Source organism: Gymnogyps californianus, chromosome 26 (genome assembly GCF_018139145.2).
Source record: "Gymnogyps californianus isolate 813 chromosome 26, ASM1813914v2, whole genome shotgun sequence".
NCBI lineage: Eukaryota > Metazoa > Chordata > Aves > Accipitriformes > Cathartidae > Gymnogyps > Gymnogyps californianus.
Window position 1 is genome coordinate 2,306,096 of NC_059496.1, and position 11,789 is coordinate 2,317,884.

Genomic DNA, 11,789 nt, shown 5'->3' on the forward strand with positions numbered 1-11,789 from the left:
CCTTCATTTCTAGTTTAAGAAAAGAATCATACAGGGGCTTTGTGAGTTGTTTTCTTTCACACAACAATATATTTGAGTGTTTTACGTTTTTAGCTTGCTTGACCACAGTAAGCATTTATTCGTGACATGTCCCTTTTCATTCAGTATTGTTTTTGACTAAGCTGCTCTGTCTGAAAGAGAATGACTAGGAAGCAGTGACTGTGAATGTGCTGTGTATTACCCGCTAGACATTAGTCTAGCTACAACACTTCAGAGCGGGACAAAATGGCTATTAAGTCAAAGTTGCCTAGACACTGGCTGTTCCTCAGGAAAAAGTAGTTAAATAAAGAAATCTACAGTAAAAACACTAAAAGAAGAAAGTGGCTTTTGGTTGATAGAAAGATGGAAAAGAAACTCTGCGTGAGTGGAAGTGGATATGTATGGAAAGCAAAACAATAGTCCAGATGACAAGAAGAATTGAAGCCAGTGAAATGGTCAAGGCAATAGGGGTTCAGAGGAACGGAGGGGAAAGAAATTCATGAGAGGTTGTCGCAGGAAGACTAGACAGCAATATTTCAAAAGTCAATCTTCTTTAATGATATCAACATAGAACGGTCCAAGTGAACAGGAATGTTATGTTGTATTGAGATACAACAGCCAGATTGGACAGGAATATCAGGTCGTAAACACTGCGATAAACACAACTTAGTTACAGTTCAGGGTGTCAGCTGGGAACTATCACTACACAAACTATAACCAAATGTAAGCTTAAAATGATGACTCAAAATGCGCACTCACTCACCGGTAAGGCGAGGCACTCAACCCCGGGGAGTTTCCTTAGATGGCATCCCGATGGAAGGGGAGAGTCTCTGACTGCAGACCCGCTGCTCCGAGGAAGACGGGCTCAAAGGGCTCTTCCGGCGGGCTCCATTTATACCCGAAGTCGGATCGGGGCTCGTGGTCATATATGGTCAGCGGTCTGGAAACTCTCCTAGCCGAGCTTTCATTGCTGAGTGTTTCTGGCAGGCTCGGGTGGTGGGGTACGTGATTGGGCACTGTCTACGTGACTCAGTCACCACGCAGCTGGCCGCTCGACCCCAAACCGCGGCTTCTAGTTTTAAGTCTTTCCTTTCAGCAGTTGAGAAGTTTTGCTCTTTATCGGGGTGGGTGCACCTGCCACACTCCACCCTGTGACCACAGTCACGATCTGACTGGTTTCTTTGGAGTGGTGGTACAGTCACCTCTTGCCTCCAAAGTTAAAAGGGAGCGCAGTTTCGGTGAGAATTGATGCTCATCATGAATCATCATTTCTTTGGCTATTTTACAATTCTAACGGAACATCTGCTATTTGGGTTAGTTCTAAAGGAGCATACGTAACAACGGATACGAACCACGTTATCATATGTTTAACACAACTTAATACAATACAAATGGCAATTATTATGATTATAACCACTATCAAGGATTGTAAAAGACTGGTTAACCATCCCGACAGGGAAAACCCGAACGCACTGGAAATCTTTCCCAACCAGTTGATGTTTAATGCGGCAGCAATTGCCTCTGAGTCCTTTGCTACTTTCTTCATTTTGTCGATTTGGGTTCGGAGGGGTATGGATACATTTGGGATATAAACGCAGCAGTCATCTACTCATCAGTTTAGCACTCCATACTAAAGGTGTTCCTGTAGCAGCATCAGGTCTACTCCCGCTCGGTGCTGGGCGGTCATTTTGCTGGTGTGTTGTAATTGTTCATTCAAGAGTTCTAAGCTGTCAGATGTAGAAATGGCTCAAATAGATACTTGCATCAATAGGTCATAAATGGCTTGTGGGTTTTTGAGGGAGGCAGTCCCCATTCCGAACATGGCCTCCAGCCACTATCCCAGTCGCGTTTTTGCTCTTTGCCACGTTCCCTTCTTTAGCGGTTGTATCTCCCGGGGGCTGCGATCCCACCACTTAGGGGCTATAGGCCCTTCTCGGTAAATGGACAAAGGGAAGGCAGGCTACTGTGCAGGCCATCCCGGGAACAGTTGGGTGTAGCGGGAATACAGACAGCCACTGGAGTACGCCACTCTAGACTGGGAGGGGCGGGCACATCAGATGTTTGGCATATGCCTTGTGTGGGGGCATGAGAGGACAGTCCCATAAGCGTTACATTTTAGGGCAGTGGGCCACACATAGCTGGTATTACTACACAGACAGCCCTGTACCAAAGCTTCCTGAATGGGGCGGGGCATGTATCATCACAATAATGGCCTTTTATCTATGTTTTTACATTGCATTTCTGTTTGGCAGTCCCAAAGTGTTGGTTTTTTTTTTTTACTGGTGGTGCCCCATTCCTTTGCGCAATCCAGTCAGGTCCCCATGTGCAATTGAGGGGATGTTTTTCCCAGGCTCCCTTGAACCCTGGTTCTTGACAAGCGTTGGGCAATTGCTACCATTACTCTCGGGTGTTTAATACACCAGTGGTTTAACAGTTCAGTATATTGCAGGAATGATCATCTGTTTTCCATTGGTCATGATGTTCAGTAATTCCCAGGACATTAAGCATGGCATGTACCATTAAAACTCCACCCGTGGCGTTATTGGGGTAGGAAGAGTAATTACACCATATTGAATTGGCATTTATTGCGCCAGGTGACCAGCTATAGATGGTATGAGTGTGACCTCCATCCTTTCCATCCGTTCCCCAGGCCCGGCTGGAATTATTGCACTGTTGCCATGGGAGTTCAAGGGTTAGTGATATATTAGTGGTTTGCACAAAGATTGGTAGGGGCTCCTCTACTGACTTAGGACTGGGCAGACAGGCTGTTATTGAAGTTAAGTTCACCATACATGCAAATCCCACTATCAGTTGAGCCACCACCTTGCTGTCCAGGTTCTTGTTGTCCATGCCCGCTGTTGTTACTGCCATCAGTGGGAGTGTCCGAATAGTTTGCTTTTCCATAGTCCTGCAAGAGGACACAAATTGCACCTCGGGCCTTGCGACCGGGTCTCAGAAATTAGGAATTATCCATCGAGTACTTATGCGATGGCCTTTCCCTTTCCTATCTAAGGCCTCCCAGGCATGTAAGCCTCTGGGTTTCGCCAGGATCGTGGGTACAGTGCCAACAGAGGGCAGTTTTACCATGACGGGTTGGCCTGTATGTTCTCAATGGGAACTGGCCCTTTTGCTTGTCCGGTTTGGGAGCGTCGCCCGTTAATGGTCCCGTAGGACAAAAATGAGGTAGGTACCATCGTTTGCCTGCCAGCATATCGAATCCCAATATGTTTCCCTTATAAGGCTCAGAGCCACCTCCACAAGTTTCGGTCTCTATCGGGCGGGTGCACCTGCCACACAGGTTAACTAAACACTCTTCCACCCCTCCATCCAAAACAGAGGGCAAGTCTCTGAGACCGAGATAGAGATAGGGCAGGTACGTGCAGAGGCAAGAGAGGAAAAAAGCTTACTTAAGAATATAACTTTGGTTCTTAAAACAGTTAGCAGCATACAGTGAAGAGAAAGTGCAATCAGAGAGCAGAACACCTTAGCCAAGCAGCACCTCCTGACCCTGCCCACCTTCCCCTTTAAGCAGGGTGTATGCTGCAGCCAGAGAAACCGTTGCAAAATGCGGCTTCTGGCAACTTATTCCTGAAATGCACTAGTTTTCTTTTGGAGAACTGCAATACTGGGATGGATTCCCCAGTGCTCAAAACTCAGTAGTGTCTATTTCAACCATGGGCTTAAAAGTATACATCATAGGCTGTAATTTGAAGAACTCAGTCCATAAAAACCATGATTAAACAACAAACAATAGATAAGCCAAAAAGGGGGGCAAAAAAGGAAGAAACCATACACACAGGGAGTCCAATGGCTAACCAATTTCTATCAAAATGTCCATCGCAAGTGAGTGGTGTATCGTGAGAGATCCACTGTTTACATTTCCAATACTATAAACAGTATCCTGATTTTCATAACATGACATGCAGCATCCAAACCACAGAAATGTAGAAAAGGCACAGGCAAGGAGAAACACATCTTCATAGCATTACATTCAATAGCTGTTTAACGGTGAGCCTTCTTTTAGAGCTGTCCAACAATGCTGACTAATCCAGGTGACCTGTTTAATCAGACTTAATTGTCAAAAGGATTAATAATATCTAAGTAAAACAAGGCATGTATACATTAAAGAAAACAGCACGGAACTGTACTGCTTGTGAACTGTTTACAAAAACATACAAGATGTTGGATGGCACAAAGTATATAGTGCTAATAGAAATGGACTGTTTAAGCTAAGTGCTTAACATAAACTGTCCATCTCTACCTGTAACAAAGAATATTTTAGGGGATTAAAAAACCCATTCCTTATGAAAAATAATGCTCTGAGCAAGAGGAGAATGGCCGACTGGCTCCCAAAACTGGTGACTGATTACGATCAAAGCAGAGTAAGCTGCTGCTCTTGCACCCTTCACTACAGGGGAGCATCCTGCCTGTTTAGCTGGTATTGAGGCAACTGGTCACAGTGAACTATCCAGGGGTGACTGAGGACTTGGGCTGCAGTCAGTCTTTGATGTGGGTTAACATGAAGCATTTTTGAAAGAAGGTCCTTAGCTGTATCTGAAACGGTATTCCAATAACCACCGCTGAGAGACAACTTCCCGCTACCTATTCGGGCCAAAATCTCCTCTGGGGTATCATCAGGACCAGTTACAAAAGGAGGGTAGCCAGCAAGCATGGTATAAAGTAGAACACCAAGGCTCCATATGTCCCATGCAGCATCGTAACCTTGCCTCTGTAAAACCTCTGGTGCAGCAAAACTTGCTGTGTAACATGGACTCCTCAGAAGACCATTTTCTACTCGTAGTTGTTTTGCAAGGCCAAATTCACAAAGTCGAATGGATTCTGGATTACCAGATTCATCAACATAAAGAATATTGCTAGGCTTCAGCTCTCCATGAACAACCCCTTGCGCATGGAGGTACTCAACCGTTCTTGTTATTGTGAACAGAACGGCACTAGCTTCTCGTTCCGAGAAAAAAATTTGTCTATGAATTTTATCCAGCAGTTGCCCTCCTTTCGTAAGTTCTGTTACTATGTATGCGTATTTTCCATCATCATGCACATCTTTTAGGGTAATAATATTTGGATGGTGGCCATAGCGCAGTAGGATTTCAATCTCCTTTCTTGGATCTCTTTTACTCTTGTCTATAATCTTTACAGCATATTCCTGTTTAAAGCTTTATGAATACATCTCTTATAGACAGAGTAAGACCCAACTCTGATATCTTCCTTCACTTCGTATCTATCAGTAAACTGAATGCTGTTCCTGTGCAACTGCTGGACAACGGAATGCACTCCAACTGTCTGCACTGCCTGGCTTTCGTCATTTGATGCAATAGCTACAGAACTAAATCCCCGAACAAGTTGATGCGCGTTAGCACTAGGTGGGAGACCAGGCAAATCTTCTGGAGTTTTTGCTGTAAACTCAGGGTCAAAATAAAACGTATCTTCAGGTCTGCCAGTTGCAGGTTTAAAAGGGGGATCAATTTCTCTCCTGTACAATCTATTCCAATCTATTTTGGAAAAGAATGCATGCCTCTTAATTTCTTCAACTCCATCTAGGCCTGCTCCTAATCTGTTTGCTGGGTTTCTTTTGAAGAGCACTCGCAGAAGACTCTCTGCTTCCGGGCTCAAGAACTGGGGCATTCCAAGTTTGGCCTCGAGAATCAGTGTCATGGTTTCTTTTCTGTCTTTCCCTTGGAAAGGCAGAGTACCAGTGAGCATTTCAAACATTACAACACCAAAAGACCACCAGTCTGCGCTCCGTGTAAGGCCTCCGCTCTTAATGACTTCTGGCGCCATATATTCCACTGTTGCACAGAAAGAGAAGGCTTTTTTTTCACGATCAATTGACACCTCACTTAAGCCAAAATCTGCTAATTTGATATGTCCTTCCTCATCAGAAGGATGTTTTCTGGTTTTAGGTCCCGGTATATTATTCCACCACTATGTACATGGTCTAAAGCAAGTGCTAATTCTGCCAGGTAAAATTTAACATCGTCTTCTGTGAACATCACCCTACGTTCTCCACATGCTCCAATTGCCTCTATTAAATTTCTTAGGGCTGTTTGGCAATGGGCTCTGTCTCCGGCCATATTATAGTTCCCGTTCGGATTTAGTGTCGGCCATGGATTTCTCCCTCCTCCCACCTGTCGTGCTAATTCCGCATCCTTAGTTAATACCTTCTCTCTTTCATCTGGGCAGAATGATTCTCGGAATAGGATTTGGGTGTCCCCCCGGTTAGGATTGTGCCCGTGCAGAGATTTGACAATAACTGCGCCCGTGTTTCTGCATCCTCCCTTAATCTTGGCATTGTACAGCCCCATAAGGCTAAATCATTTGGGTTCCACGATGGATTAGTATAAACCGTCGATGTGGGGCATGCATAGTCACCCCCTGGCCGTAAAGCGGCCAGATTAGTCAAAACATTTGAAACCATGGGGCAAAGTCCCACCCTTGCTACAGGAAGGTCTGGGGGGAGGTCGGTACAGGGACTGTAAGGTGGGGCAGGAGTCGGGGAGGGCCTTGTCTGGTCGTCGTTCGGCGCTGTAGCCTTACCTACGGCCAAAGTTACCTTACAGGTTAGTTTTTCCCTCAGCCCCTTTTGCCTCCCTGGATGTTGTCTCTCCCGCACCCATTCATCCCACACATACCAATAATCCATGTGTCCCGGGAACCGGTACTGAAGTTGGTCTCGCACAAAGGTCAGTCGATGTTGGTCAAAACTCCCTTGTGGTGGCCACTGATCTTCAATATCTCCATGGCGGGTGATGAATGGCCACCATTGTTGACATAGAACTACTGCGTCCTCCTTTAGTAGTGAATTTGCACCACAGATTTTTTCCCAGTTTTGTAATATCTCTACTAAGGCGTCTCCCTCTCTACTCCAGTTACGTTACTCATGATTTAATCCGGGTGGGACTCAACCCCCCCTTTAAAATCTCTCAACAGCTCTCTAATCTGGGCAGGACTCGAACCCCCCTTTTAATCAGACGTCTTCTGTTGATCAGACTGCGTACAAACTGTGTGCGATTTATGCTGATCAGGCTACGCACCTCGGCGGGACTTGAACCCCCCCCGAATTCTGTCCTTTTCCCTATATTGAATTTAGATTTAGGGATTTAACACTCACCACTGAGCAATTCGGTGCGTCCCGTGTCCAAAATCCTCGGGTGAACTCACCCTGTGCTGCCAGTCAGAGGTTTGGATCCAAGAGGTTCCGAGAGTGACCTAGGGTCCCATCTGGGGTGCCAAACTGTTAAGGGGGAAGCCGCTGCCCGAGCATTCACACACCAATCAAGGAGTCGCACACACACCACCCGAGACTTTAACTGCTAGGACCGGCGTCCCTTCGCAGCGGGCGACTCCAGTGAGCCGACGGGTGCCCCTTTCGACTCCTCACAACACACACACTCACCCTCGGGCGCTTCTTCTTCCCTCAGGCTCCAGCCAAGGTTCCCCAAAGCAGACTCTCTAATCAAGGCCTTCAAAATAAAAGCCTAATTTACTCTATCTATGGTGCCAAATTCAGACAGCTCAAGCTGGCTGTCTCTGGAGAGGGAACCAGAACACCACAATCCCTGGGCAATTATGCCCTTACAATCTAAATTCCCACCCCTCACACCATAGTCTGGCCCAATGGTACGATCGAGTCTGGGTCATCTTCTCTCTCATTGGTGCTTTTCCTCGTCTCTCAGCTGGTTCTTCCTGCTGTGTTTTAGGCTACTTGTTACTATGTCTCCTTTTCCTGGGGCAAACTGGCTCTGGGGCTTTCCAAATCTCTTACTCCTGCCATCAGATTATAGGTGAACGTTAAGCAACAGCATTCAGCAAGTTATGAGTCCTGCTTTATCATGAAGGACTACTTTTAAGCAGCTAAACAAAGTCCTTAAAGCCCTACAAAACATATTAACAGCCTCTCTAATTTCTATACGTCCTGTGCTATTACAGCCTAACAGCCTTATGCCATTATTGCCACATGCTGTTTAGGTCTCGTTCGGGTGTGGTCTGCATGGTCCCTATGTGAGAGCGTGTCTGCTTTGCCACCTTCCACAACACTCGATCATTGATTGCTGATAGAAATGGGAAGCTCTGGCAAGACTGAGAGAATGAGGGGAGCGTTATGTTGCTAAGCAAGCCCCGAGCCTCAGCGCTGGTGGGCTGTGAAAGGGCTGCCAAGGGAAGGTGAGGGCCAGCAAGAGTTTTCAGTCCTGGCACCTTCCCTGTGGAGCACGGCAGGAGCCCCACAAGGAACCGCACAAAGCTGGCAGGGAATGGCACGGGGCCGTGGCTGGAGCAGAGACTGTGCCTTCCACTTTACCTGAGAACAACATGGCCACTAGGAAGCTGAGTGCTGGAAACTACAGCTCCCAGCATGCCCTGGGAACCAACATGGCCGCCCGTCAGCCCAGTACCCCAGGACTACAGCCCCTGGCATGCCACTGGGCGCTCCTTCCTCCTGTCTGACCCTGCGGGGACACCGTCCCCCGGCTGGACCCCACTCCTCCACAGGCCCCATGGCCGCCTCCCGGGGCAGCCCCAGTCCCAGTCCCAGAGCCTTGGTGGAGCAGGGAGGAGGAGGAGGAGAGAGGGCAGAGGGCAGAGAGGGTGGGTGGGGCGGAGAGTGGCAGGAGAGGGACGGGAGGGGAAGGGGGGCAGGAGGGCAGCCAGAAACCTGGTGATGGAGCAGCAGGACAGAGGGACAGAGAGGGCAGAGGAGGGCAGGAGGAAGGACAGACAGAGGGAGAGACACGGGCAGGGTGAGGGAGTGGGATGGAGGGACAGATAGACGGAGAATGCAGCAGGAGGCGGAGTGGCAGAGAAATGGGACAGGGAGCAGGACAGAGGCACAGAGGGGGAAAGGCTGAGAGAGAGAAAGGGAGAGGCAGGGGACAGAGCGCAGGACAGAGAGCAAGAGAAGGGCGGGAAACAATCCGGAGGCTGAGAAACACAGAGAGGGATGCGGGTCAGGAGAGGGAGGCGGCGAAGGAGAGAACAGCGATGGCCTCCAGGCTGGAGCCGGAGGAAGAGTGAAAAGGGCCGGGGAGCAGGCGAGAGGCCCAGAGAGAAAGAGAGAAGGCCCAGCCAGCCAACGGGTGTCCCTATCACACAGCTGATTTGGGGTGGCAGGTCTCTTGCGCAGCTCTTTGGGAGTGGGGGAAAGAAAAGCAAATTGCTCCTTTTTGATCTTTGTCCCCAGGGAGAGCCAGTGGAGACATGCTGTGCACTGGAGAGCATCCTGCATGGAGGTGACACACGTTTGAGGAGCGCTGCTGAAGCTGAGACCCACCTGACAGCAAAGGCACGCACTGGCCACAGAGCATCCCAGGTGAGCTGATTGTCTTGGGGCCAGCAAAGCAGCCTTCCTCTGCCCCTGGTTTTTGGTAAGAGATGGAGCAGCGCAGAGCTGTTTCTCAGGCATCCAGGCCTGACGAGGTTTCCCCGTGCCCCCAGGAGAGATCCTGCTCCCAGGAAGCACCTCCCCATTAAGCAAAGGCCATATGCAGCCGCCTGGCTCTGGGCACGGCTGCCCCAAGGGGTGTCTCAGGGAGGACGGGCTCATGTGCTTGGTGGCTCTGACACAGAAATGATGAGCTGAAGCCCCGTGGTGATGGCGGGCCAGTTGAAAGTCTCCAAGTGCCCCAGCCTTTCTCCCCGGGAGTGTTTAAGGCAGGCACTTTTCCTGGGGGTGACAGGTGATGTGAAGAGGGATGCTGTCCCATTCCCATTTCAAAGTTGTGACTTCTGAGAGGCGGGGCCACCTGAAGGCCCAGCCGGAGATCTCCAGGGAGTTTGGGTTCATTTTTTGGATATCTTAGGCTACAGTGTGCTAGGGTTCTGGGATGCTAGGGTGACAGTGTGCAAGGGTTACAGAGTGGTAGGGTTCTGGGATGCCTGAGTTTCAGTGAGTCAGGATTAAAGGGTGCTATTGTTCTGGAGAGGATCTGGGTTTGTTGGGCCTGGGTTCCAGGGCTTATGTTATTTTTGGCTTCTCTTGTGTTCTGGGTGGATTGCTTTTTTGGAGAGTCCTTTTTTAGCTGTTTGCCTGTTTAGGGTTTGGATAGGGCCTTTGATTTGTGTCTGCTGTGGCTTCGGGTTGGCTTTTTTTTACAGTTCTGGTGGTTTATGTTGTGTTTCTGTCTTGTAACTACCATTTGTGGTCTGGTGTGTGTGACCGGCTCGGCCAGTGTCACTTCTGCTGTGGTCCAACTCATTTCCAGTAAGTCGGTGGTGGGTGGGTAGGTGGGTGGGTAGGGAGGTAGGTAGGTCTGGAGGACTTGCGGTCCATAGCAGATGACTGCTGGAGGAGTAATGGGCACTTCTGGGTGTGGGAGGACTTCTGGCCCATAGGTAATGACTGTCGGAGGAGTAAGTGTGCTTCGTAATTTGTGTGGACTGCCAAATTCACGGTCATTTGTCCTGCTTTGAGGAAGAGCCGTGGGAAGACAGCAGCCACCCGGAAGGACAAGGGTTTCCCCGAGGGTACGTGGCTTTTTGGTTTTTGCTTGTGAGTAAGCAACCTGCAAGGAGGCTGCTATCGTTAAGTTTAATGATGTTCTGTAAAGTCGTGGACTGAGTATCACGTGACTTGAAACATCGCTGAAAACACGGTGCAGGATTGTCTGGGTGTTCTGGGTGCTTTGGTTTTGAACATCTGCTCGTGGGGGTAACTTCATACTGTCCTTAGCTCCTATCTCAAGGCACGACATGTGCTTAAGGCAAGGTTCATCATCCGCGATAGTGGATGTGAAGCCGTAATTTCAAACAGACTTCCTGATCATTTTTAATTTTTGGGGCCAGGCTCTTCTCAGATCTGATTCATTCATGCTTGGTTTTGCATCTTCACGTGGCTGGCGAAGAGCTCGTAGGAGGAGCAGGAGAAGGGTCAGCGCTGCCGTGTCCACGTCGGTCACTTGTGCTGGCGTTATCAAGGTTATCTTCGATGTGCCGTTTCTTTGCAGGAATCTCTTTTTAAGCCACTTGTCCATTTTGTGAGGGGTAGTGGACTCCCAAAGGGAGACCCTTTGTTCCTCATTAGTGCCTCAGGGGTTTCCCTGCCGTTTTTGTTTGCTTGCTTTTTCTTTGCTGTGCTGACTTTAAAGAAGTTCTTTTAGCTCTTTGGGTTTCTGTCCTTAAAGGAAGCCTCTAGGATTTCTACCCCGGAATGAGGTGTCCAGAAAGGAGTGTCCTGGTACACTGCTGTCAGCCTTCAGTCTAGTGAAATGGTGTCATGGCATATGTTGAAGAGTCATGTAACTCAAATGCATTTGAAATTTACAGGCTTTGCCCTTGCTCCAATCATGACTGATTGCTGATAGAAATGGGAAGCAGGTCCATGCCCTGTAGCTCCCCAGGACTCTTCTCAGGCATTTGCCAACGTGTTTTGTCCTGCTGTGGAGGGAGCTGAAGGCCTGGGCGGCAGCCCCAGACTCCACCAGGGTAGATCCCCCAAGAGTCTGGTGCATGTTGGAGGCAGGTCCATGCCCGGTAGCTCTCTGGAACCCCTCCCAGGAATATCCAGGAGTCTTTTGGTTTCCTTTGGAGATGAGCGACTTCCCAGGTAGCAGCCCAGAATCTTCTAAGGTAGCTACGCAAAGAGCATTGTGTATGTTGGGGGCAGGTGCATTCCTGTTTTTGCGTCAGGACTTTTCCCAGACATCTGCCAGAGTGTTTTGAGTTTCCTGACAGGCAGCTAAAGTCCCAGGTAGCAGCATCACAATTTTCCTCTTCCGTTAGCTGAAGAGTTTTCTTTGTGTTGGAGGCAGGTCTATGCC

The 11,789-nt window shown here is 48.7% G+C and overlaps 1 pseudogene; it reads right to left on the reverse strand.

Annotated features, from left to right (window-relative positions):
- Positions 1-2,764: 2,764 nt before the first annotated feature.
- Positions 2,765-6,069, reverse strand: LOC127025990 (ribosomal protein S6 kinase alpha-3-like; annotated as a pseudogene).
- Between the last annotated feature and the right edge of the window lie 5,720 nt (positions 6,070-11,789).